The sequence below is a fragment of the Malus domestica genome, chromosome 16 (assembly GCF_042453785.1).
Source record: "Malus domestica chromosome 16, GDT2T_hap1".
NCBI lineage: Eukaryota > Viridiplantae > Streptophyta > Magnoliopsida > Rosales > Rosaceae > Malus > Malus domestica.
Genome location: NC_091676.1, coordinates 19,424,062 through 19,449,824, shown reverse-complemented (window position 1 = coordinate 19,449,824; position 25,763 = coordinate 19,424,062). Strand labels below are relative to the sequence as shown.

The 25,763-nt window shown below is 40.8% G+C and overlaps 1 long non-coding RNA gene and 2 pseudogenes across 1 annotated transcript; all 3 read right to left on the bottom strand.

The window, feature by feature from the left end:
• Positions 1–940: 940 nt before the first annotated feature.
• On the bottom strand, positions 941–1,705 carry LOC103425737 (enoyl-CoA delta isomerase 3-like; annotated as a pseudogene).
• Positions 1,706–6,911: 5,206 nt separating this feature from the next.
• Positions 6,912–8,441, bottom strand: LOC139193041 (phosphoenolpyruvate carboxylase-like; annotated as a pseudogene).
• Positions 8,442–14,839: 6,398 nt separating this feature from the next.
• On the bottom strand, positions 14,840–17,287 carry LOC139192887 (uncharacterized). The gene is made up of 3 exons (XR_011577413.1): positions 16,984–17,287; positions 16,197–16,263; positions 14,840–15,526 (listed from the first exon to the last, which is right to left on the bottom strand). It is a non-coding gene; the product is annotated as an uncharacterized lncRNA (long non-coding RNA).
• Between the last annotated feature and the right edge of the window lie 8,476 nt (positions 17,288–25,763).

The window sequence follows — 25,763 nt, the reverse complement described above, 5'->3', positions numbered from 1 at the left end:
AAATTTATCCGACACACTTTCTTATTGTCGTTGGATAGAACCAACAACACTCTTTTCAATGTAAAGTATGGTGGGAAATATCCCGCCCAAAATTCCCTCCCAAAGTTTGCCAAGTTTTAAAAAAATAAAATAATATTTGTGTCGGCCATAATCGCCATAGTATACAAAATTTGAAAATAATATAATATAATCTGACACATTACTTACTCATGTCAAATATATCCACCAAAATTGGTTAAAATTATAGATAAATTTGGTGGAGTTAAGAGCCCGCTTCATTATTCTTGTCGAAAAGTAGTGAACTAATGTTTAATATAAGCGACAGTAGTACTTTATTATTCGACACTATTTAAACATGTTGTCGGAAATATTTTATTCAACAGTAATAGTATAAAACCGCAACCACTCTCCAACAGATTAAGCCAATTTTGTAGTAGTGTAATATCATGTAGTAAAAAAAAAACAAAAATTAGAAAGAATAAAACACAAAAAGCTTTTCTTCCCGACCATGACCTCCCTCTTATTAACGAAAATTTTAACACAATTCAATTATTAATTTCAAATGAAACACATAGTAGACACTTGGGGGGATAAAGTGAGAAGTTTTGAATTTCATAAAAGCAAAGTGAGAGGAAAGTTGAGTTTCAGAAGAGTTTTAGAGTAAATAAGCCTATTTTTAACAAGTTTAATAACAATTTAGTTTCCCTCTGTCTTTTTCTCCTTATAAAATAAAAAAAATAGACTACATGGATAAAAACATAAAGTAGCTAGATGCACAAAAACATTGACAAAAAAAAAAAATACACAGGATAAACAATGAGCAAAAATACATATTAAAAGTCTCCAACCAATTAGCTTTCTTGCAGTCCTACACAAATTGATTCGCACATTTGAATCACTGAAATCATCAAATTTCAATTTTAACCTATTAAGTTTCACATTATTCTCTAAGTGCCCCCACCAAATCGGAGAAAATGACAAACTCAAAGCTTTGCCTTTGGAGTAGCAATCGCCACTCCAACAACCCCGGATACAAGCTCTTCCTGATCTCCGCGAAAATGTCGCCGTTCCACTTCCTCTTTCCCTAAATCCTCCCCTAGGCGCATCGTAGCCTCCACCGTGCTCTCCGCGCTTTCGTGTGCTGACTCCACAATCCCCATATTCACCGCCTCATCTCCCTTCGCCTTCATCCCCTTAGCATCACGTCCGTCAGTGTTAGGTACTCAAGGGACTTGGCGACTGGTGCTGCCATGGGTGTCGGATCTTCCGAAGGGTGGTGTAATGTTATGATCCCACATCAGCTACACAAGAAATTATGTAGTGGTACTTAAATGCAAGGGGTCCTCCCACCTATTGGACTAGTTTGGACTAGTCTTTTGGGTTGGGCTCTTCCCTTGGCTTGAGTACGTAACACTCATGCCCGATACCAATCCGATTTTCAACCGGAACGCCACCATGAAGTGGTCCGGGAACGGCAACCCCAAATTGACCTCACTCATGGACAACACACCTATGTCGCGCCTCATGAGGAAGTAATCGTGGCTCAGGCATGGAGGAGGTGGAGCCGGCGGATTGGCCCAGGCAAGGTCAACGCCATTGGATAAGAACAGAGGAGGGAGTCGATGATTGGGAGGCCTAAGCAGTGGTCATCGTCGCTGGTGAGGGTTAGGAAGAAAAGATCACTGCGCTTCTCTAATGTACACATTGCTTTGTTGTAGCTGATTCCTCGGGATGTGTGTTTGGTTTTCTCGTTATCTTTTTCGATTACTTTTTTAATTTGTTTTACGAGTTTTTAATCGGGTCACAATTATAAATACAAACAGATCTAATATGGTTTGAACCCGGTTTAATGTTGTCATAAGACTGGTAAAATTTCGCCATAGATGTTTTTGGCATGTTACTGTGAACACGGAAAATTCCTGAAACGAAAGAGACAAGAACAACGTGCACAAACAAATATTTGTATTTGATGATTTTGGGTTACAATCTCTCTCTATTTTGATCCTCTGATTCGATCTCCGTAAGGTGTTGATTTGTGGATGTTTTGTTGATCCAAGGGCCGTCGAGGCTTGATTTTGGATGAACTGTTGGAAGTTTCTTCAAGGGCCGTGGGCTTGATCTTTGAAGGTGGATTTGAGCGAATCTTCAAGGAGCCGTTGGGGCTTGATCTTGAGGATGAGTGTTTCTTCAAGGGCCGTTGAGGCTTAATCTTGAATAACGGTGATGAGCGGATTTTCAAGGGCTTTTGGGCTTGATCTTGAAGAACAATGATGAACGGATCTTCAAGGGCTTTTGGGCTTGATCTTGAAGAACGGTGGCTTGTTGATCCAAGGACCGTCGATGCTTAATTTTGGAAGAACGATGAACGAAGAACGAAGAACGCTTTCTTCAAGGGCCGTCGGGGCTTGATCTTGAATTGGTGGATGATTGTTGATCCAAGGGGCCGTCGGGGCTTGATCTTGGAAGAATGATGAACGAAGAACGAAGAAGGCTTTCTTCAAGGGCCGTTGGGGCTTGATCTTGAAGGTGGATGATTGTTGATCCAAGGGCCGTCGAGGCTTGATCTTGGAAGAACGATGAACGAAGAACGAAGAACGCTTTCTTGATTCTTCGGGAACCTGGATGCTTGAGAGCTTCGGAGTTTCAGAGCTTCAGAGCTTCAAGAATTTTGCCTAATGATTTTGGTTCTCCCAAATGAATGAAATTGGCTTCTATTTATAGAATTTTCCAAGGCCTAATTTTGAATATAATATTCCAAATGAAATAAGTCGTTTCTGCCAGGTGTTGACACATGTCCTGTTTGATGACTTTTCTAACTTATTTCGATTTTTTGTTTAGACACACACTACATGTAAAATTTATGTAATACATGAGCGTTGAAACTTTGATTTATCGGTCAACATTTATTTACCGAAATTTCGATGTTTACAAATGCCCCCACTTCAAGGCGCGTCGTATACATGTGCTTGTCACGTGTAGGAGATGCGTTTTGAAGTCCCTTACTGTAGATGTCGATCCAAGGGCTATCGAGGCTTGATCTTGAATTGGGCTGGAGATTTCTTCAAGGGCCGTTGAGGCTTGATCTTGAATTGGTCTTGAGATTTCTTCAAGGGCCGTCGAAGCTTGATCTTGAAGGTTGAAATTGGACCACAAGGAGTTTCATGTGGTAGATGATCCTTGGCTTTGGTAGTGGATGAATCGGCACGTATTTTGTTGCACTTGTTGACTTTCCACATCTTTGATCTTGAATTGGATTTGAGGACTTTCTGGATTCCTCCAATTGTTGACTTTCCACAGCTTATTCTTGAACTCGGTTGGAGGATTTTCTGGTTTCCTCCAATTGTTGACTTTCCACAGCTTACTCTTGAACTGGATTTGATTCAAGGGTGGTAGACACTTGATCTTGAATCGGACTTGTGATTTCCTCAAGGGCCGTCGAGGCTTGATCTTGAATTGGGCTGGAAACTTCTTCAAAGGCCGTTGAGGCTTGATTCTTGAAGGTTGACTCGAACACATGACAAGCAGGCACGAGGTGGAGGTGACGACTTGTTGCTCTATTCAATCTTTCTAATTCACACCTGAGCAGTTTGGTCAACGGTATGATCTTCAAGATTGATGGGCTCTTCTTCCAGTTGGTGACTTGATCTTTAAGGATTTGATTCAAGGGTGGTGAAACGGCACATGTAGTCCACAACGCTTAGTAAGTCGACCCAAGAATTTGAGGGTCAAAACGAGTTCACCGTCCAGAGTGATTGCAACCCTGATGATATGAGATACTTTTGATTTTGAAGAAGTAGCGGGTGAATCAGCACGTGCTTTGTTGCACTTGTCTCCACATGCTTCAAGGTATCATTTTCATTTCCTTTATCTGTTCCTCAGGCAGATGTGGCATCTTCTCGAGTCCCTCATCTCAGACTCTTTCTGCTGAGTTGACTGTGCAGGCTGCATTCTTCTCTGCTTGTTTCTTCTGCACGTTGTCTCCACATGCTGCAAGGTATCATTTTCACTTGCCTTATCTGTTCTTCAGGCAGAATGTAGCATCTTCTCGAGTTCTTCAGCTCAGACTTCTTCTACTGAGTTGACTGTGCAGGCTGCATTCTTCTCTGCTTGTTTCTTCTGCACGTTGTCTCCACATGCTGCAAGGTATCATTTTCACTTGCCTTATCTGTTCTTCAGGCAGATGTAGCAGCTTCTTTGGAAGTACAGCAGCAGTGGGAGACGAGTACTCGAGAGCAGTGCTAGGTAGGCAATCAGGGAAGGGTTCCAAGCAGTCGGTTCCTTACCCGAGTTTGAGTGGAGGTTCCGGCATATTGTTTTCTTTATCCTTGTCTTTGTAGGTAAGAACAAGGACAAAGGAAAGGACAGGGAGAACGCATGATATGAGATACTCTTGCTTTCTACCCTGGTGATATGAGATACTTTTGCTTTGGAGTCATTGGCTTGCAGAGGTACCCCAAGGAATAAGGAACACTGAATGACTCAAGAGGCTTCGTTGGGAAAGCATTCTCGGAGATGAAGAAAGGTTCTCGGAGATAAAGAAAGGTTATGTATGTCTGCCTTGCTATGGAGGGTGAAGGTGGACAGTTATAGGAAATTCTTTAGTACCTGTAGAGGTACTATTCTTTTACTCGTGTCGGCAACCAATGCGTGATTGATCAGTATGGCTTCACGTGCTTTCTTCTTTATCAGAAATCTTCGACAAATTGTCTGAAATTTTCGTCAAGCTGAGTGTGCATGTGACAGGTGTTGACGAGGCTGAAAATGACTGGCGCCTTTTCGATATCTGGGATCGACGTTTCGACAAATTGCCCGTGATTTCCGCAAAGCTGAGTTTGCGCGTGACGGGTGCTGACAAGGCTAAAAAAGATTGGCGCCTCTTCGATATCTGGGATCGGCGCTTCGACAACTTGCCCGTGATTTCCGCAAAGCTGAATTTACGCGTGACGGGTGCTGACGCGTTTGGAAAAGCAAGATGCTTCTCCGATTTCTGAGCTTGCCTCTTCGATTTTTGAATTGGCCTTTTCGAATTCTGAGCTCGCCTCTTCGATCTCTGAAATCCCGTCGATTGTTGATTTTTTATAGAGACACGCAGTTCGTTTCAAAGCTCACTTGAATTTTCACTTGTAGAAACTCCTTTTGTGCACTTCTAAGATCTTGATTTTGTCCGACTTCTTATTTCTTCAACACCTTTGCAAATGTCTGGACCCTCCGACCGTCGTTTTGATTTGAATCTTGGTGAAGAGGCAGTCCCGCCTTCTCCAGACAACATATGGCGCCCATCTTTCATATCCCCTACTGGTCCTCTTACCGTTGGGGATTCAGTGGTGAAGAATGATATGACCGCTGCGGTGGTGGCCCGGAACCTTGTCACTCCCAGAGATAACAGACTACTTTCCAAACGGTCTGATGAGTTGGCTGTTAAGGATTCTCTGGCTCTCAGTGTGCAGTGTGCGGGTTCTGTGTCTAATATGGCCAAACGCCTATTTGCTCGGACCCGTCAAGTTGAATCATTGGCGGCTGAAGTGATGGGTCTCAAACAGGAGATTAGAGGGCTCAAGCAGGAGAATAAACAGTTGCATAAGCTCGCACATAGCTATGCGACAAACATGAATATGAAGATTAACCAGATGCAGGAATCTGATGGTCAGATTTTACTTGATCATCAGAGGTTTGTGGGTTTGTTCTAGCAGCATTTGCCTTCGTCTTCTGGGGCTGTACCGCGTAATGAAGCTCCAAATGATCAACCTTTGGCTCCTCTTATTCCTGGAGTTTCGCCGAGTGGTGTGGCTTCAAACAGTCAACCTCCGGCGCCTCTCATTTCTGGAGCTCTGTCGGGTGGTGAGGCGGCATCTGATCGTCCTTGAAGATCCCCTCTTGTAAATTTGATTTGATTTTTTTTTTAAGTATGTATAATGCAAATTTATGTAAAATTTTCAAAAAAAATAAATAAAAACGGACTTTATTTCTCTTAATGCTTTTTTTTTTTTTTTGCTGTATATATATATATATATATATATATATATTATACACACACATATATATATATACACATACATATATATATATACATACATATATATATATATATATAATTTTTTTTTTTTTCGCGTGGAGTGATCCACCATCCCAAAACCCATTTTCCCTTTGTTTTTTGCATGGTGCTAGCCACCAAGAATCCACTTTCTCTTTTTTTTTTTTTTTTTAATTTTATTATTTTTTTCGTCTGCTTTCACATGGTGCTTGATCCACCATTCCCCTTTTTTTCACGTGGTGCCAGATGCACCACCACCTCTTTTTTTTTTTTTTTTTTTTTTTTTTATATTTTTTCTGTATAAATTTGGGTGACGGGATGAGGAATTTGTAGGAAATGATGAAGACGACGGAGATGCTGCAGTCGAGGCTTCATGATTGGCTAGTCGTTTGACGGCGGTTATTGAAGCTCTCCGCCGTTTTGACGTTTACCACTGCCACTACACAACCATTGCTCCGCCACTGCATTCTTGCTACCTTGCACTGCCGCCATTGCACAGCCGTTGTACTGCCTGCCGTCGCAAAGGAAGGGATCATATTTGCAACCTGGGCGCTTCCCACCAGACCACCAAGCGTTGCCACAAGACCCTCGAAATCCACCTCCATGAAGGGACTCGCCAAGCTGTTGCTGTTCATGGTGGAGTCAAAGACCGTATCGCCAAACTTGAGCTCCTGTGAGCTGTCGGACGTGGTGTCGCAGCTCACCCAACCTCCAGGGTCTCAACCTTTCCAGGTGCTTCAGCTACAGAAGCTATCTTATCTTCCAGTGTTGGCATTTGGTTAGTAGAATCGGGCATTTCTGGCATTTGATGAGAGGATGACTCACTCTTCCGAGATTGCAGTCCAGTAAAGCATGCAAGATCAATCCATTGCTGAGTTCCCTAATATGAGTTTATTGTCCGAGAAACAAAAGACAGCAGATTCACAAGTAATGTTTGAGAAGCAAACTCGTCAGAAATTCGATGCTCTAGTGTAGTAGCTGTGAAACGCTGGAGTGTTCTAAAACACAAGAGCTCCTCTCCAAATGACTGCTCAATGACTTCACCTTGGACAGTGACACGGAGTGAACCATGAATTGTATCTGGTGGTTGAGACAATATAGCAAGATGGGTGGGACCACCTCCCCTTCCAACAGTGCCACCACGACCATGGAACATAGTTAGCTTCACACCAAATTTCTTAGCAACGTTGATAAGCTCCTCCTGTGCCTTGTATAACTGCCAGGCTACAGAGAAACGCCCTGCATCTTTACCAGAATCTGAGTACCCAATCATGACTTCTTGCGTTCCGTTGATCCGCTCTCTATACCAATCAATCGAGAAAAGCCGTGACAAAGCAGCAGGAGCAGCCTCCAGATCTGCAAGCTTCTCAAACAGTGGAACGACTCTATAGTGGTTTCTTCACGTGGCATTCACGTTGCAGGAGCTCAACTGTGAGCACATCAGATGGAGCAGTCGCCATTGAGATGATGTATGCTCCAAAGTTATCAGATGGAAGTTCTGATATCACATGTAATGTGTCCAAAACATCAGAGATTTCTTCCGTTTTTGGAAGATCAGGACCAAACAGTGGGTGCTTGCCACATAATTCAGATAAAAGCCACTCCTGACGGCGTTCTTCAGACCACTCACGATAGGAACCAATTTCCAGATGCTTGGTGATGGCGTCTATCACATCAGTATGCCTGTCAGATTCTTGCCTAATATCGAGCTTCACAAGTGAAAGTCCAAAGGTGGACCGTTGCCTTAAGAAATCAAGAAGTGACCCATCAGCAATTGCTCGGTTACCACAAGAGCAAAGTGATCTGTAGCAGGGTTCGAGAGGTTCTAAGAACTGCTCAACATTGATCAGTGTTGCCTCCTCTGGAATGTCAGAGTGCCCACTGGCATCACCTCGTCGTGGTGGGCGAAGTAGTTGTTGGAAATCGTGATTCCGGTGGACCCATGATGGCGTCGATCAGTCCGTCGGCGCAGAACGAGAGGGAGCAGTGGTCGATCCAGATTTTGCGAGCGCCGAAGAGGGAGATGCCGTCGCCGTCCGATTTGCCGCGCCAGCCAACGTGGGTGGGGCTGGAGGTGATGTTGGTTGCCGGCGGGCTTGCAGTGGTGCACGTGGACGTTGACGCCGCGGCCGTCGATGGTCTTGAAGCTGTTGACAATGAGCTCGTATTTGAGCTTAATGGTCATGTCGGCCGAGAAGATGATCCAGAGGGGTTCGTTTTGGATGACGGCGTGGCGGAGCGTGCCCGGAGTTAGGTTCGCTGGGTTGGAATCGGAGGAGTCGATGACTATGTAGATCAGGCTGAATACATGAGGGAAAGAAGGAGCCAAGTGGGCGAGGAAGTTGATGGGCCCATATGTCTTGGGTTTAAGAGCTGAATGAGGATGGGCCATGGGATCTGTCTGGACCATTGTTGGTGCTGGACCGAGACATACATATATATATATATATATATATGTTTCCTTTTCCTTATTTCCTTTTTTTCTTTTGAAGAAATTGTATTTTTTCTTTTTTTTTTTTAATAAAATTGACTCTATTTAATAAAACATTTTTTTTTATTTTGATGTGACTGAACTTGAAATTAAATATTCAAGTTGCCTACGTACCCTTCCAAAGAAAGAGATCAAGTCAAAACGTAGTTCAAATACATTTTTTTTTTATTTGGACTCTTTTTTTTTTTTTTCTTTCGGTGCCGTTTTTAGTTTCAACTCGTGCAAGCCAAGAGCTTTAGGTTGGTGTCGCCTTTTATGCTCGTGCAGACCAGGAGCGTTGGTGTTGCCTTTTATGCTCGTGCAGACCAGGAGCATTGTGCCATGCAGTTTAGGCTCGTGCAGGCGAGGAGCCTCGTGTCCTACAGTTTAGGCTCGTGCGGACAAGGAGCATTGGTTCGTGCAGTTTAGGCTCGTGCGAACAAGGAGCATTGGTGTTGCCTTTTATGCTCGTGCAGACCAGGAGCTTTGGGTTGGTGTCGCCTTTTATGCTCGTGCAGACCAGGAGCGTTGGTGTTGCCTTTTATGCTCGTGCAGACCAGGAGCATTGTGCCATGCAGTTTAGGCTCGTGCAGGCGAGGAGCCTTGTGTCCTACAGTTTAGGCTCGTGCGGACAAGGAGCATTGGTTCGTGCAGTTTAGGCTCGTGCGAACAAGGAGCATTGGTGTTGCCTTTTATGCTCGTGCAGACCAGGAGCTTTGTGCCATGCAGTTTAGACTCGTGCGAGCGAGGAGAATTTGTGAATTTTGTCAAGCAATCCGGGAGAGGCGTTCCTCACAATTTTCATAGCAAGGAGCTTTGACCGCGTGATTGAAGAAGTTTTCGGGCAAGAAGTCGCGCATCGTGATGGCAACGGACGATTTTTGTGTCGCAATTTCATCATCTTCAACACGTTCACGTTGCTTTGAAGGTTGACAAGAGCTGCTTTGCCCCCTTTCCGATTGGCGGACTTGTGGAGGAGACGTATGCTTCTTGTGCAATTTCTTAGGAGTGACTTGAGTCCTTCCTTCAACTTTGCTTGTCTTGGAGGATGCCCCCAACGGTTGAGGTGAAAACTTTGAGTCGGAAGAGCCAGAAGTGAAGGTGGTATAGTTTGACTTCACCACATCGTCAAGATCTAGCTCGATGATTCCTTTCTGAGCCAGCTTCATGATGAGATCTTTCAGCACGAAGCACTTTTCTGTCGGATGACTGATGAAGCGGTGGAATTTACAGTACCTTGGACTGTCGGTGCGATTCATCTCTTCTGGCCGTCTGCACTCAGGCAAGCCGATCACCTTCTTTTCCAGCAAGTCTTCTAACATGGCAACCACATCAGAGTCGGGGAATGGATAAGTTTTCTCTTCAAGCTCTTTCAAAGTGCGTCTACGTATCTCTTGATCACGAAAAGCTTCAGCTTGAATCGCCTTGCCTCGTATAGGGATTTTGACGGGAGATGTGTTGACCGTCATCGCTTCCTTGGTGGGTTTCCATGCAGTCTTCTCCACCTTTGTCTCAAGAACTTTGTCGTTCTTGTAGTCGGCGATCGGTTCCTTCTTCCCATGATGGGCGATGCTTAACTCCATGTCATGGGCGCGGGTGGCTAATTCCTCGAAGGTTCGTGGTTTAATGCCTTGAAGGATGTATTGCAAACCCCATTGCATGCCTTGGATGCACATCTCGATTGAAGAGGTTTCCGAGAGCCTGTCTTTACAGTCGAGGCTTAGAGTGCGCCATCTGTTGATGTAGTCAATGACTGGCTCGTCCTTCCACTGCTTTGTGCTCGTTAGCTCTAGCATGCTCACAGTGCGACGAGTGCTGTAGAAGCGGTTGAGGAATTCCCGCTCTAATTGCTCCCAGCTGTTGATGGACTCAGGCTCTAGGTCTGTGTACCACTCAAAGGCGTTTCCTTTCAGCGAGCGCACAAACTGCTTTGCGAGGTAATCCCCTTCGGTCCCTGCGTTGTTGCAAGTTTCAACAAAATGGGCAACGTGTTGTTTCAGGTTTCCCTTTCCATCGAATTGCATGAACTTTGGCGGTTGATAACCCCTCGGCATCCTTAAGGCATCAATTTTCTTTGAATACGCCTTCGAGTACAACCCGGAAGTATTTGAGCTCCATTCGTATTGTGCCTTGACGGTGCTGGCGATCATCTCTTGCAGTTGCTGGATAGAAAGAGATCCCATGAGTGCCGCTGCTTGGTCTGGTTCCAGCTTCACATCGATATTCTCCACTGGAGGCTCCTCTTCTGGGTTAGGGTTATCGCCGTCCTGTGGCTCCAGTCGGCTGACGAGTGCAGCGATTTGCAAGTCTTTTTCTTCCACAGTTTGGGTTAGCCTTGCGATTGCTTCATTCATTTGAGCCAGCTGCTCATCGATTGAAGTTGCTCCAATGGTCATGACTTGCATGGCTGAACTGCCGCTCGAATCGGCATCAGAGAGCATGGATTCGGAGTATTTCCTTGGACTTTCGCCCCTTGGTGCCTTTGGTGAGGCTAAGGTGATCAAAGGCTCGTGCCTTGGGTGCTCTTGTTCCCTTGGCAGAGTTGATGCAGAGGTGAAACAGGCGGCAGAAGTAGCTCTTGCCTTGCTTCGAGTCGTGATGCCTAAAGTGACACCTCTTGCGACGAGGGCGCTCTTGTTCTTTGCGGCAGTTGCAGGAACAGTTTGAGCCTTCCTTGAAGCCATTAATTTTGGAAGTGTGCTCGAATTTCTTGAACGGAGAAAGAGATGAGAGGTAGAGATCGTCCCACTGGGCGTGCCAATTTGTGAACACGGAAAATTCCTGAAACGAAAGAGACAAGAACAACGTGCACAAACAAATATTTGTATTTGATGATTTTGGGTTACAATCTCTCTCTATTTTGATCCTCTGATTCGATCTCCGTAAGGTGTTGATTTGTGGATGTTTTGTTGATCCAAGGGCCGTCGAGGCTTGATTTTGGATGAACTGTTGGAAGTTTCTTCAAGGGCCATGGGCTTGATCTTTGAAGGTGGATTTGAGCGAATCTTCAAGGAGCCGTTAGGGCTTGATCTTGAGGATGAGTGTTTCTTCAAGGGCCGTTGAGGCTTAATCTTGAATAATGGTGATGAGTGGATTTTCAAGGGCTTTTGGGCTTGATCTTGAAGAACAATGATGAACGGATCTTCAAGGGCTTTTGGGCTTGATCTTGAAGAACGGTGGCTTGTTGATCCAAGGGCCGTCGATGCTTAATTTTGGAAGAACGATGAACGAAGAACGAAGAACGCTTTCTTCAAGGGCCGTCGGGGCTTGATCTTGGAAGAATGATGAACGAAGAACGAAGAAGGCTTTCTTCAAGGGCCGTTGGGGCTTGATCTTGAAGGTGGATGATTGTTGATCCAAGGGCCGTCGAGGCTTGATCTTGGAAGAACGATGAACGAAGAACGAAGAACGCTTTCTTGATTCTTCGGGAACCTGGATGCTTGAGAGCTTCGGAGTTTCAGAGCTTCAGAGCTTCAAGAATTTTGCCTAATGATTTTGGTTCTCCCAAATGAATGAAATTGGCTTCTATTTATAGAATTTTCCAATGCCTAATTTTGAATATAATATTCCAGATGAAATAAGTCGTTTCTGCCAGGTGTTGACACATGTCCTGTTTGATGACTTTTCCAACTTATTTCGATTTTTTGTTTAGACACACGCTACGTGTAAAATTTATGTAATACATGAGCATTGAAACTTTGATTTATCGGTCAACATTTATTTACCGAAATTTCGATGTCTACAGTTATATTAATTTTGTAAAATCATTCACTTAAATTATCGTTATTACATTCATGTAAGTTGAGTATGGGACGTCATCCACTTTGTCATGGCAACTGCTCAAAAGGACCAAAGGCTAGCCGAGAGCAGTTAACTCGGCCTGGTTTCCTTTATTTCTGTGGGCCTCTATCTGCAATTCTGTTGGGTTTTCCCTCCTTCTTCTTTTTTCCCTTTGTTTCTATTTTCCTAATTTTCCAATGTGTTTGTTTATTTGTATGGCTTATAGCTTTTGAGAATTAAAAGGGGGATGTTAAATTTTAAATATAAAATTTAAATTGACAATCAATGTGATACTTGATATATTTTAAAGTTTTACTCTTAACTTGATATGTTCAATTAAACATTGTTTGCTGTAAAACTTATTTTAATAATCAACGAAAAAATAAGTTAAAGTCACTGTCATTTTTTGCAACAAAGGTGATGGCTACAAATCTACGTAATCCCACATTATAATTGAATTTTTAAGTTGAAAAACACTATTGATGTCTTCTATTTTTTTTTTCTTTTTAACGTTAATGATGCCTTCAGAGAAAGTGGTGAGCACCAAAATCAGAGAATGAGGTATGTGGGCAGTTTTGTGTCCGTACAAATGACCTATTCTAGTTTCCTTAAAAACCCTAGTTGCAAAACCTTCTTTCATGCATTAAACACCAAATCATTGAAGAATAGGGTTGCATTGTCTTTGGTTTTGCATTAAATTTGTGGTCAAGTGTTTCTATTTTCAAATCTTTAAAACTGACCCAATTTAGGATTCTCGTCAGTTTCTTCCTTCAACAATTTGATTGGAGAAACTGATTGGACATTTGAATCCAAATTTGCATATCATTGCTATATCATCATATGCATAGCTTATGTGTTGGTCTCAGTACCACAAGGTAAAGAGTTTAGGAGGAGCTGTCATCTTGTGAAGACTGAAGACAACATATTTTCAGTGCCACAAGGTGAAGAGCTCAGAAGGAGCTGCCACTTCATGAAGACTGAAGGAATCCATCTTGTGTAAGGCAAGGTTGCATAAAGGTAAAGTTGCTCCATAGACTAGGTCTAGGAATTGAGCTTTATGTGGTACTTTGTAAGAATCTTGATTATACTAATGGATGAGACTCAGTGGAGAGTCCCTGGCTTTTAACCAGAGGTGGGTTTTTCCGGCCAAAAATATCTTGTATTCAAAGTTATTTATTTTGTGTCACATATCTCACATACATATGCATGCTACATGTATCACTTGAATATTTAATTGGTATGTGCTCAAAATCATGCTCACTTAACACATTAATAACTTGGAACGAACTGAAGCCTTGCTGACTAGGATAGCTTTTGGTATTTGAAATTGGTTATTGAATCTTTGATTTATTGACTAACAAATCTATCTTAGTTGACTAGTAGGATTGACTAGTCAATCCAGCAAATTATAATTTTTATATATAGGATATTTCGCCTAGTACCAATTTCAGGTTTGGCATAGTACTTTATGTTTTAGAGTTAATACCATGTCTTTGAGTTTGCGGTACACAATACCTTATCGATATAGACATATTCTTGTTGAAGTCGAAATGTTTTTAGCTTCTCAAGTAGGTTTAGAACTTCTTGGCATGAAACCCTTGGTATTTATGTGTTGTCATTCTCAGTTTTGCCTTCTCCTTCTTGCCTAATTGATGCTATCTTCTTCAGTTAAAGCATACACATCTTTTTGTACAATTTTGCACGAATATTTTCAGTTAGTTGACTTTGCAATTTGACCTTGGGTGGCATGACTGTTTTGATAGAGGAAGAAGAAAAAATATTCATTTGAATTGGTTGAGACTCCATTGGGTGGATTATATGTATTTATAAAAGTTACTTAAAAGAGTAATGCTGAGGAGACTCTCTTAAAATTGAGACTTTCCATAGATTCTGTCACCTCATAATTTAACATAAATTTTCTTGCCAACATTATAATTGTAGAAATCATCACAATTTAACTTAAATTTAATGTAAATCTTCATTAGCTTGTTAACTAAAAATAGGAATTAACTTTGGTTAGATTACAATTTTAGAATTTCAGCTTCACATGGGTTTTGATTACACCATCACATGAAATTTTTTTGGGTGACATTACATATGTAGGAATCATCACAATAAATTGACAAAATGTACTAATTCAAGTTTTGATGCATAAAAGTAATTTGATTTATAATTTTCATGAAAATACTGAATCTCAATTACATTTTGCCGTTTCTTTAGGTACTTGAAGATGTGCATGCTATTTGGGATTTTATTTTCACAGAGAAATTGCACATCCCACTACATGAAAGAAACAAGTATGCAGCTATGCTCATCCTTCAAGAAACATTTGATAATGGAGGTACTTAAATTGTTGTCAGTTCCTTTAGATTGAGAAATTACTCCTTTGTCCTCACTTCCATTGCCAAGTGTTTCTATTTTTCAGAAGTGCGTTACTACCTTCTCTAATATCTTCTTTTCCCCTCTTGTTGGAACTATTTGCTATTTGCTAACTTAGACCTAGTTTGGGAGTGAGGTGCTTAAAAAAAAAAAACACCCATGAAAAAAAGCTGTGAGGGTTTTAGGTGTTTGGTAAACTGAAAAAAAAGGGCTTATTTTGGAAGCTGCTGTGAGAATAAGCTGAAATCAAAGGAAAAAGCTGAAGCTGCTATTTGCAGCTTTGGAAAAATGGCTTTTTTTCAAAGCACACGGAGCTACAGTGCTTCTTTAATGAAAAGACCCACTATTTGACTGTTTTTTTTTTCTAAAAGCACTTTTACAAAAAAGTTTACCAAACACTCTGCTGATTTATTTCACAGCCGCTTATTTTCACAGCACAGCCGCTTATTTTCACAGCAGCTTTTTTTCAAAGCACAGCAATACCAAACCAGCCCTTAAAGTGAGTGCTACACGGTATGCAAATGCTTTCAACTTGATGAATATGTGACACACCCCGACCTGGAAAGGTCGAAGCATGCTGGCCGTCACCATGAGCATGAGGTGACGTAACCATAAGGGTAAGTGATGCAAAAAGTGAATAAAATTAAAACTAATTAGAACTAAACAGTGAAAGAGTGCGCAATTCGTGGGTTGAACCCACTACAATTATTCAGAGCGTAATAGACAAGAGAGACTACGAAAGAGTAGTCAAAGCAACCAAAGTACACTTATTACATAATAGTGATAAGTTCGTACGTCTAAACAGAAGGAAATGTCAGAACTGCCGTGATTCCTCGAGTGCCACAGAGAGTACAGCTATCTAGGTCCTGAAGGGCGAAAAACAAAGTTGAGGTGGTCAGCAAAACAATGCTTATAAGAAAACCTTTATCTTTGAATATACTAACCCCTCGCCGTAAAATAAGTATAGTTTCCTCAAAACATACTACGTAAGTATGAAATCCAATATATCAGCCATATAACCAGAAATATGCCAAGCAAATGATGTATCATATGCCACAATAATAATCATGTGATAATCAATATAACTAAGTGCTCATCCATCTAAGCTGACACACAAGTTCGAACAGATGGTTTCTGACACGAACATGACTGGGTGTAATCAATATGCTCTAGTACTGCGATCACGTGAAGATTGGTGCAAAAGCACATCACATACAAGTCGGATCGCCTAATGCAATCTACCCAACAAGACTGGCACCTAAACTTGGATCCAAGGTGAGCGAACGGTGCAGATGTGAACATACACGTGAAGGACTGGCCCTGGCCCTTAGGCGAGTACTAACACCGGGTGCAGCAAGATGAGCATGTATATAAGTATGTATGAATGCCATGACAGTAATATCACAATCATATAGTAGCATTTATCACAATTTATATCACAATAATGATACTAGGCAATATAGGCGTAAAAGTGAAGTAAATACGCATTTATGGAAACTATAAATATATATAGGTATAAAACAACTGCCCACTCACAAGTACGTTGTTAGGTCGTAGCCCCCGAGCCTAGCTTGGCCTCGAAAATCCTCGGAATAAGTTTTCCCTATATGTGAAATAACTAAATAACATTAATTAAAGTACATAACGGAAACCTAAATAAAACCCCCATAGTTTGCTCAAACATAGGGTATAAATATATGAAATCGATCTACTCGACGACACGAACACACACGTATCAACCATGCGCCGCCCAAAGTGGCTGCCCACGCGCCCCCGCGAGTACACTGTACTCACCTTCTTCGCGAAAATCTGCAGTTTTGCAGATTTTTGGGCCAATTTCCAGAGCCCCTACCGAGCTCGATTCTCAACCAAATTCACTTCTACAAAAGCCAAATTAAAGCTAGGAATGTGATCTACCGATCCCAATTTACATAAAGTTTGAATATGGTTTGCGTTAATCAGAAATTTGGCCTGAAAGTGGCCAAACGACCACGGCTGAAATTTTCCAGAAAACTAAAATTTTCTTCCCAACTTCCAGAGTTGATTTCTAAATCGTTACTTAACCAAAATTAGTGATTCAAAATCTATTTTGAAGTTAGGAATGTAAAGAACAAGTTTGTACCTAGAAGAAGTCCATTTATGGTCGAGGTGACCAGAAAAATGGTTTGAAAGTGATCAAATGGCCATGGTTCTTGAGTGAAAAATGGTAGGTTCTCATTTTTCTTGAGTTTCTGGGTAAAACCACACGTTCAAAACACAAACAAAGGATCAATAACAACCCATAGAAGTGAAATGAAAGTTCTAAGGGTTTCTCAAGGCTTACCTAAGCCATGCATGGCCTGAAAATCGATATGTCGAACTCGTCGAGTCGACCTTCCGAGTTGGTGAGTCAAAACTCGTTCACACCAGATTTCAAGGACATGGTTGTGATCGTGGGACTGAGATGATCACAATGGTGTAGTTGGTTTGTCACGTTTGTGAGTTTTGGTGTGTTTTGTAGTTGTTGCAGAGAGGAAGAAGAAGAAGAAATGTGGCGTGGGAGAGGGAGAAGAGAGAGAGAGAGAGATGCTTTTCTGATTGAGGGAACATAAAATAAAGAAGGGATGGGATAGCTGAGAATGGAATAATGCAGAGAAGTACACGGGATGGGTTTAAAAGGAATCCAAGGATAGGTTTTTAGATTTCCTACAGTAAAAAGGAAATCAAAATCTATCCGAAGTAGATATTTTACACTTTAAATTTACGCATACTCGTACTAGCGTGTACAATTTAAATGCGATAGCGAGAAATAAATGGAAGGCGATAAGAATAAGTCCACGTCACTTGCCGATAAGGGCATAATCGTCAATACACATACTCGGGGAGAAATTACATAGGAAAATTAGGGATGGGTCGTCACAATATGTGTGCGAGTCAGAACTTATCCCCTAGTTTTACTGCAGATGTTTTTCCTAAGTTTTACTGAAGATGTTTTTCCTATAGTGACAACAAGAAAGCTTCATTTAGAACTAGCCTGTTTCAACTTGAAGTTGGACATATCCTTCCTGATTAGTCGTGTTTTCCGAAGATGTTCAACTTGGAGTATTATTATGTCGCAGAGATGTTTAACTCGGAAAACACGACTGACCAAACACTTGAGATGTTTCAACTTGAAGTTGGACATATTCTACAACAAAAAATCTTTTATCAAGAACCCCGTTTTGCATCCGTCTTAATGAGATTGTAACTTCAGTTGATATCATTTTTACCAGGGACTAGACAAATTGTTCTTATTGTTACAATATGTAGTGGTTATTATTTGCATATCATAGTGTAGAATGTGTTGGACATGGGTCCTTTAACTTGGTTCTCGGGTTATGCTTTTCTAATTACTTAGTTTCCTTTATACAGGAGGGGGAGCTTGATGCTGTTGGTGTAGTTCATTCTTATGAAGATGGCATGCCAGCTGGATCTCATAATACACGATTAACTGCTCTCAATGTGAGTCTCTTAAAGTGAATTATAGCTGCTTTAGTCCTGAAATATAACTTTCTGTGAAATTTTTATAATTTTCACTTGCGTAGGTCCCTCCTATGGGTTTGTTCTTCCCAATGGTTTTGGTCCCAGATGCATATCCTCCTCCACCCAGTGTTTGGTTAGTCGTGTTTTCCGAGTTAAACATCTTTGCGACATAATAATACTTGGGATAAATCACTTATTCTTAATAAATATTGGATTGGTTACTTACATAGGTTTCGTGACTACGAGGACATGCTAGAATGGGATCATAGGGAGTAGGGTTACTCCTCCTCCTCCCATTGCCAATTAGTTTTGGGTGTAACCTCAAATTCCTTCAGAGAAAACCTATGTTAGACTTGTGGTTATGTTCATAAACTCATAGAGGTCGGCGACTTTTAGTTCATAGGTCTCCATGCTTTGAAAAGTGGTTTGCTGTGTGCCCTTCTTTGCATGGACGATGGACCCCATTACAACTTTCTGCAGAATTTCTAGTTTTTAAGTACGCTTCAATAAAATTGGATGCTTACGAGAGCCTGATATGCACGTGTGCTTATTTAATAAATGCTATTGAATGGGAATGGAACTTTCACTCAAACCCTTATAAGACTAAATTATCATTCTCCTTTTTGCAGGGTTTTACATGCAATTCCTTCAAATGAAGCGATTGATACTGTTGAGGTAAGTTTATTACTTCTATCCTTGATGGTTTTAAACCCTTCCTTCTTGTAACCGAAAATAACTCGACCATAGTTTTTCATATGTGGATTATATCATGTAAAATAGGTCTTGCAATCAACATCAAATCCAACTTTTGTACCATGGAAAGGTGGAGCGGTAAGTCACGCATCATCTACCTTTTTAATACATCTTTGTCCATGTCTAATGATATCCACCAAACATGTCTTTTGGTGGTAGCACTTTTCATCATGCTACCAACTTATTAGCATATATCGTGTTCACAACAGATTCTTGGAATTCTTGATATTGGCTGGGATGCTTGGGTATACCGTGACGACTGGATTCGCAATGGGATTCACATTGGAAGTGGGACAGGCAATGTGTTACATTAATCCGTAAAAGGTGACACATGCTCTTAATTACATGAACTTAATTGAAGAAGCCATCGACTTGCCAGTAATGTCAATTTTAGTCAGGGCTTTGACAGTTAATCTACTCTGTAACTTATTTAGTCTTTCAGTCGAAAGCATCGATTTTGAAATGAGTTTTTCTAACTGTATTTGGGGGATCATTCTTTTTACTATAAAAGCATTAATGATTCTATGTTTTCAACTTTCAGGTATGACTGGTAGATCGAACTGCATGGAGTAAACTCATTATCTTTGTTTGTATAGAAGCTAATGGTAGATTCTTGTTAATATTTTTCGGTAACAGTAGATTCTTATTTAGTTTAGCCAGGTACTTCATAACAATGGTGACAGAAATCAAGGAAATGCAGAGAGATTTTGAGAGAGAGAAACAAATGAAGAATCTTGTATATATTTCTAGAGAGAGAATGTTGATTACATCAGAAAGTGAGCCAGCTAACTATTTATACAAAAAAGAATTCTTAACAGCTAAGTAATCTCCTAACTACTCACATCCAACGGTCAATATTTCTCTAACCAATCTTTGATCTAATGGTCTACATCAACTCTTGCCACTTGGCATTTACATGGTTAATACCCCCCCCCCCTCAATCTCAACTTGGGTAACCAAGTTTGAGATTGCAGCAATGATGAAGAAACAAGGGACCATGCAAGCCCTTAGTCAAAATATCAGCTACTTGGTCTTTAGTGGAGATATATTCCACCTGCAAATCCCCTTTCTGCACCCTTTCTCGAACAAAATGAAAATCCGTGTCCAAATGTTTGATCCGAGTATGAAAGACAGGATTAGAGCACAGAGCCAATGTGGAGACATTATCACAATATAACAAAGGTGGAGTAGGTAAGTACACCTGCAAGTCTTTCAAAATCAATCGGACCCAAGCCATATCTGCAGTTGCATTAGCTAAAGCTTTGTACTCAGCCTCTGTGGAACTTCGAGATACCCCCCCTTGCTTCTTAGATTGCCAAGATATGGGACTAAGACCTAAGAACACAACATAACCAGTGGTAGAGCGCCTTGTGTTGATATCAGATGCCCAATCTGCATCACTGAAAGCTGTCAAGTGTAGCTGGGAATGGGCAGAATAAGTAAGACCGCAAGCTACAGTGCCCTGAAGATATCGGAGGATCCTTTTAACAAGGGAGAAATGAACATCTGTAGGGTTAGCCATAAACTGACAAGCATAATTCACAGCATAGGCAATGTCCGGACGAGTGAATGTCAGATATTGAAGTGCTCCTACCAAACTTCGAAACAGAGTTGGATCTGGCAATGATGTACCCTCATCCTTGAGTAGTTGGGTGTGAGGCTTGCAGGGAGTAGAACAAGGTTTACAAGACTCAAGACCAGCCATTTTCAATAAATCTTTAACATATTTCGACTGAGATATAAACAAATCACCATTTTCTTGATATGTAATCTGCAAGCCCAAAAAATATGTAAGCTTGCCCATGTCCTTCATGTCAAAAACGTCCCCTAAAGCATCAATCACTTGTTGTACCAGTAAGGAACTAGAGCCAGTAATGATAATATCATCTACATAGAGAAGAAGTATCACTATATCAGCACCTTGGGTTTTAACAAAAAGACTGGTATCTGAATCTGAAACAACAAATCCCAATGTAGGTAAGTAGGTTGTGAATTTAGAATTCCAGGCCCTAGGTGCCTGTTTTAAACCATAGAGGGACTTGATTAATTTGCACACATAATCAGGATGCTCAGAATCTTGGAAACCCTGGGGTTGCTTCATAAACACCTCTTCTTGTAAATCCCCGTGAAGAAAGGCATTCTTCACATCTAATTGTCTAAGACTCCATTTTTGAGATGCAGTAAGGGCGAGCACAAGTCGAACTGTACTATGTCGGACCACTGGACTAAATGTATCTTCGTAATCCAGCCCTTGTTCTTGACTGAACCCTTGGGCAACAAGGCGTGCTTTGTATCTAGAAATTACACCATGTTGATCTCTCTTGACTTTGTAGACCCACTTGCCACCAATTATATTCCTGTTCAAAGGTGGAGGAACTAGAATCCATGTACCCTGTCTTTGTAAAGCTATGAACTCATCCACCATTGCTTCTTTCCATTTTTCACTTTTAACAGCAGCTTTATATGACGAAGGTTCATCACTTTCTGTAATAGTGAGTAAAGCAGTATATCCACAAAATGCAAAATCACCAGATAAAGAAGAGAAAGGAGATTGTGCAGAATAAGCACTATAATCCTTCCTTTGAATTGCACCTGACTTTAGTCTAGTTTGCATAGGATGCTCACTTGAAGATACTGGAGGTGATATAGTATGTACTAAACTTGAATCATTATTTGGGTAAAAAGGTGGACCTACCTCAATTGAAGCTGGGTTATGGACAGGCAACAAAGAGTTGAGAGTTGGTGCAGAGAGTAAAGTAGTAGGGGGTGAGGAATCTTGGAGCTGAGAAGTAACTTGAACACCTGTGGAGTCCGGAGAACTCTGGGAAGAAACTTGTATTGCTGAAATCACTTGATCATGAACTGAATTCTCACTACTGACACTTTGTGAAGAAGAAGAATCCCTCTGTGAAATTTCAGCATGAACGGGTAGAACATAAGGAACAATCACAGGATGATGTCTAGAAACTGGCCCAACAACATTTTGTGCACATATTGGAGAGCTACTGTAGTAAAAAGGAAATGTCTGCTCATCATGAATTACATGTCTAGAGATATACAACCGTCTCTTAGCTCGATGGTAACAAAGCACACCCTTATAGCCTAAGGCATATCCCACAAATACACATTGATCTGTTCGTGCATCTAATTTGGATGAGTTATAGGGTCTAAGGTAAGGATACATTGCTGTGCCAAAAATTTTCAGAGAATGTAGCACAGGTTGAACTTTGAACAACTGGAAAAATGGAGACTGCATACTTAAAGATTTACATGGCATCCTATTGATAAGAAAAACTGCATGGGCACATGCATGATACCAAAAATTATGTGTAAGATTAGCTGAGGTAAGCAAGGTAATTGCAGTTTCTAATATATGTCTGTGTTTTCTTTCAGCAGTGCCATTTTGTTGGGGAGTGTAAGGACATGATACCAAGTGCAATATACCTTTTGAACTAAGAAACTTCTGAAAAACCAAACTCATGTATTCTCCACCACCATCAGATTGGAAAAATTTAACAACTGCTTGAAACTGAGTTTGAATAAATGCATAGAAAGACTGAAATACTTCTAGAACTTGAGATTTGTATATTAAAGGGAATATCCATGTGAATTTAGTACAATCATCAATAAAACTCACATAATATCTATAACCCTCTATTGATACAACTGAAGATGGTCCCCATACATCACTGCTGATCCTCTCAAATGGTTTTACAGACCCCAAAGTTCTAGTTTCAAACACTTGTCTAGACATTTTGCCTTTAAGACAAAAGCTGCAAACATGCTTATTTATATCACTCGTATAGGTAATCTGAGAATGGGATAGCATACTATGTAGAACTTCATTGGTAGGATGACCTAACCGATGATGCCACAAAGAAGCCTTTATTAACTGCCCAAGAAATGCTTTTGGTGTAGACTGCCTCAACTGATTGTACTTGAAGAACTGCTTTGGTATGTGATATAATCCCCCACTACTCTTTCCTCTCATGAGTATTGTCTTTGTTGCCTTGTCCTGCACCCAAAACCCAAATTCATCAAGAATTACATCGTAATTATTATCCTTGCATAAAGTATAGACAGAAATGAGACTTGCAGTTAACTCAGGAACATGCAAAACAGTATAGAGATTTAAGGGTTTAGAGGATGTTTGAATAGAAGAAGAACCAGTATTCTTCACTGGAAGACATTCACCACTGCCAACTGTGATGTTCTGATCTCCATCAAATGGTGCAATCATAGTCAAGTCCTCAAGGTTGCTGGTCATGTGATGTGTAGCCCCAGTATCCATGATCCAAGCTTGATTATTGTTAAAGTCTGTAGAAGATTGTGCAGTCAATGCATTGAGAGATTGAGGTGAAGGTGCACCCTGGAAAGAATAATTGCTTCGATGGTAACAGTTAAGAGCAATATGCCCTCGTTTTCCACAGATCTGGCACTCAGGGATTGGACCATTAGAAGATGGTAACTGTTCATTTCTGTAGTAGCAATTGAGTGTAGTGTGCCCTCATTTGCTACAGATCTGGCATTCAGGAATAATATTGGATTTGTGCCCATTGTTTCCATTCCAAGCATTCCAGTTAGAATTGCTTCTGTGACTGTTTGAGGGACCAGAAAAATTACCATTGCTTCTACTATTAAAACCTCAAGAATTGCCACCAGTGAATCTTGGTTTAGTGTAAAATCGAGACCCATTAAAACCAGTATTGGTTCTTGAAAAATTCCCTGCATTGGAATTATTGGAATTACTCTGACTCCCATTATGGTGATTTCCACCTTGATTGCCATTGAGACCCCCAAAAGTTCCATTATTTCTCTGGTATTGTCCCACAAATCCGGCACCATTATGATTATGAGAAGTAGAACTTTCTCCGTGATAGAACTGTCTCCTAGCTCCTGTTGCAGATGATTCACCTTGAGAGAACATGCCTGTCATAGGAAAATGCAGTACAGATTGATACTCTTCCGCTGTTCTTTCTGCACTCAGCAACTGTGCACGAAATTCTTTCAGTGTTATTGGTGTTTCTCTTGCCACAATCACAGTACGGATCATGTTATATTCAGGAGGCAAACCAGCTAGAGCTGCAACAATTAAATCATTCTCTGAAATATTCTCTCCAGCAGCCAATAACTGATCCTTCAAGTGCTTAAGTCTGAGCAAATACTTCTCAATTGAGTCAACACCTTTCTTGATTGTATGCAGTTCAGTTTTAAGGTGATTGATCCGAGCTCGTGAAACAGTAGCATATCGATCAGTGAGGTGTGTCCATGCCTCATGTGCAGTCTTACTCCCTATAACATACTTAATTGCTTCATCTCCAAGTGTAGCAAGAAGAAGACTTAATAGAGCCTTATCTGTCTTAATCCATTCACGATAAGCATTTGTGATTTCTTTGGTTACTCCACTTTCCAAAGATACTACATACTTAGGAGGACAAACATTTGTTCCATCAAAGTAGTCAAATAGATCATAACCTTCTAAGACAGACTGAAATTGGAATGACCACTTAGCAAAATTATCATCTTGCAAACGAATTGTAAGCATCCCCAACACTCCATCAATCTTAAGTGATGAAGTTGTCATTGTTGCACAGTAATTATCAAGCTTTCTTCAAGATTATACTAATACTCCAAACAGAATGCAAGTGCAATCAGTCTTGAACAATCAAGAATCTTGCATACAGATCACAATACTTCAAACAACAATCAGACTTTGTGTCAATTCAGAGAGCATTTTGCCCTAATTTGACCAATCAAGAATCTTTTGAACAAATTTCAAGATTTCAATCAACAACAATAAGACTTCGTGTCACTGCAAAGAGCTTCGTGCTACAAAACTCAGAGTATCTTACAACAATCACAAGATACAGAACACATGGCTTTGTGCCTCCATAGTTTTTTTTTTTTCTCAAGATTTCAACAATCAATCAACACTAACAGCTTCGTGCTTCAGATTATGTATCACAATTCACAAGCAATTTAGAGAAATCGGAAACGAAAGAACCTGAACTTGATCATCATTCTCAATCGGAAAACACACCGCCATTGATGAGACGTTTCGACTACCACCGACCTCGCAGAACCAAAAAAAAAAAGAAAACACCGCCAGATACTTCCGACCAGCACCGATAGATTCAGATCATCACCGCGCCCCAAAAAGAAAAGAACCTGAGCTCTGATACCATCATAACAATGGTGACAGAAATCAAGGAAATGCAAAGAGATTTTGAGAGAGAGAAACAAATGAAGAATCTTGTATATATTTCTAGAGAGAGAATGTTGATTACATCAGAAAGTGAGCCAGCTAACTATTTATACAAAGAAGAATTCTTAACAGCTAAGTAATCTCCTAACTACTCACATCCAACGGTCAATATTTCTCTAACCAATCTTTGATCTAATGGTCTACATCAACTCTTGCCACTTGGCATTTACATGGTTAATAGTACTTTGGATTTTTTTGTATTTGATTGTAAAGGATGACGAAGATGTCACGAAAATCTCCGTCTAATGTAATTCTACTTGCTTTTTTAGTTTGTTGTAGCTGAGTCCTTTGGGATGTGTGTTTGGTTTTCTCGTTATCTTTTTCGATGACTTTTTAAATTTGTTTTATGAGTTTGTAATCGGGTCACGGACTCACAATTATAAATACAAGTAGATTTGATCCGATTCAAACTTAGTTTAATACGGTCATAAGACCGGGAAAATTTCGCCATAGATGTTTTTGCGTGGTTAATCCTTAAACCTCCAAAGACATTAATTTTGTAAAATCGTTCACTTAAATTATCGTTATTACATTCATGTAAGTCGGGTATGGAACGTCATCCTCTTTGTCATGGCAACTGCTCG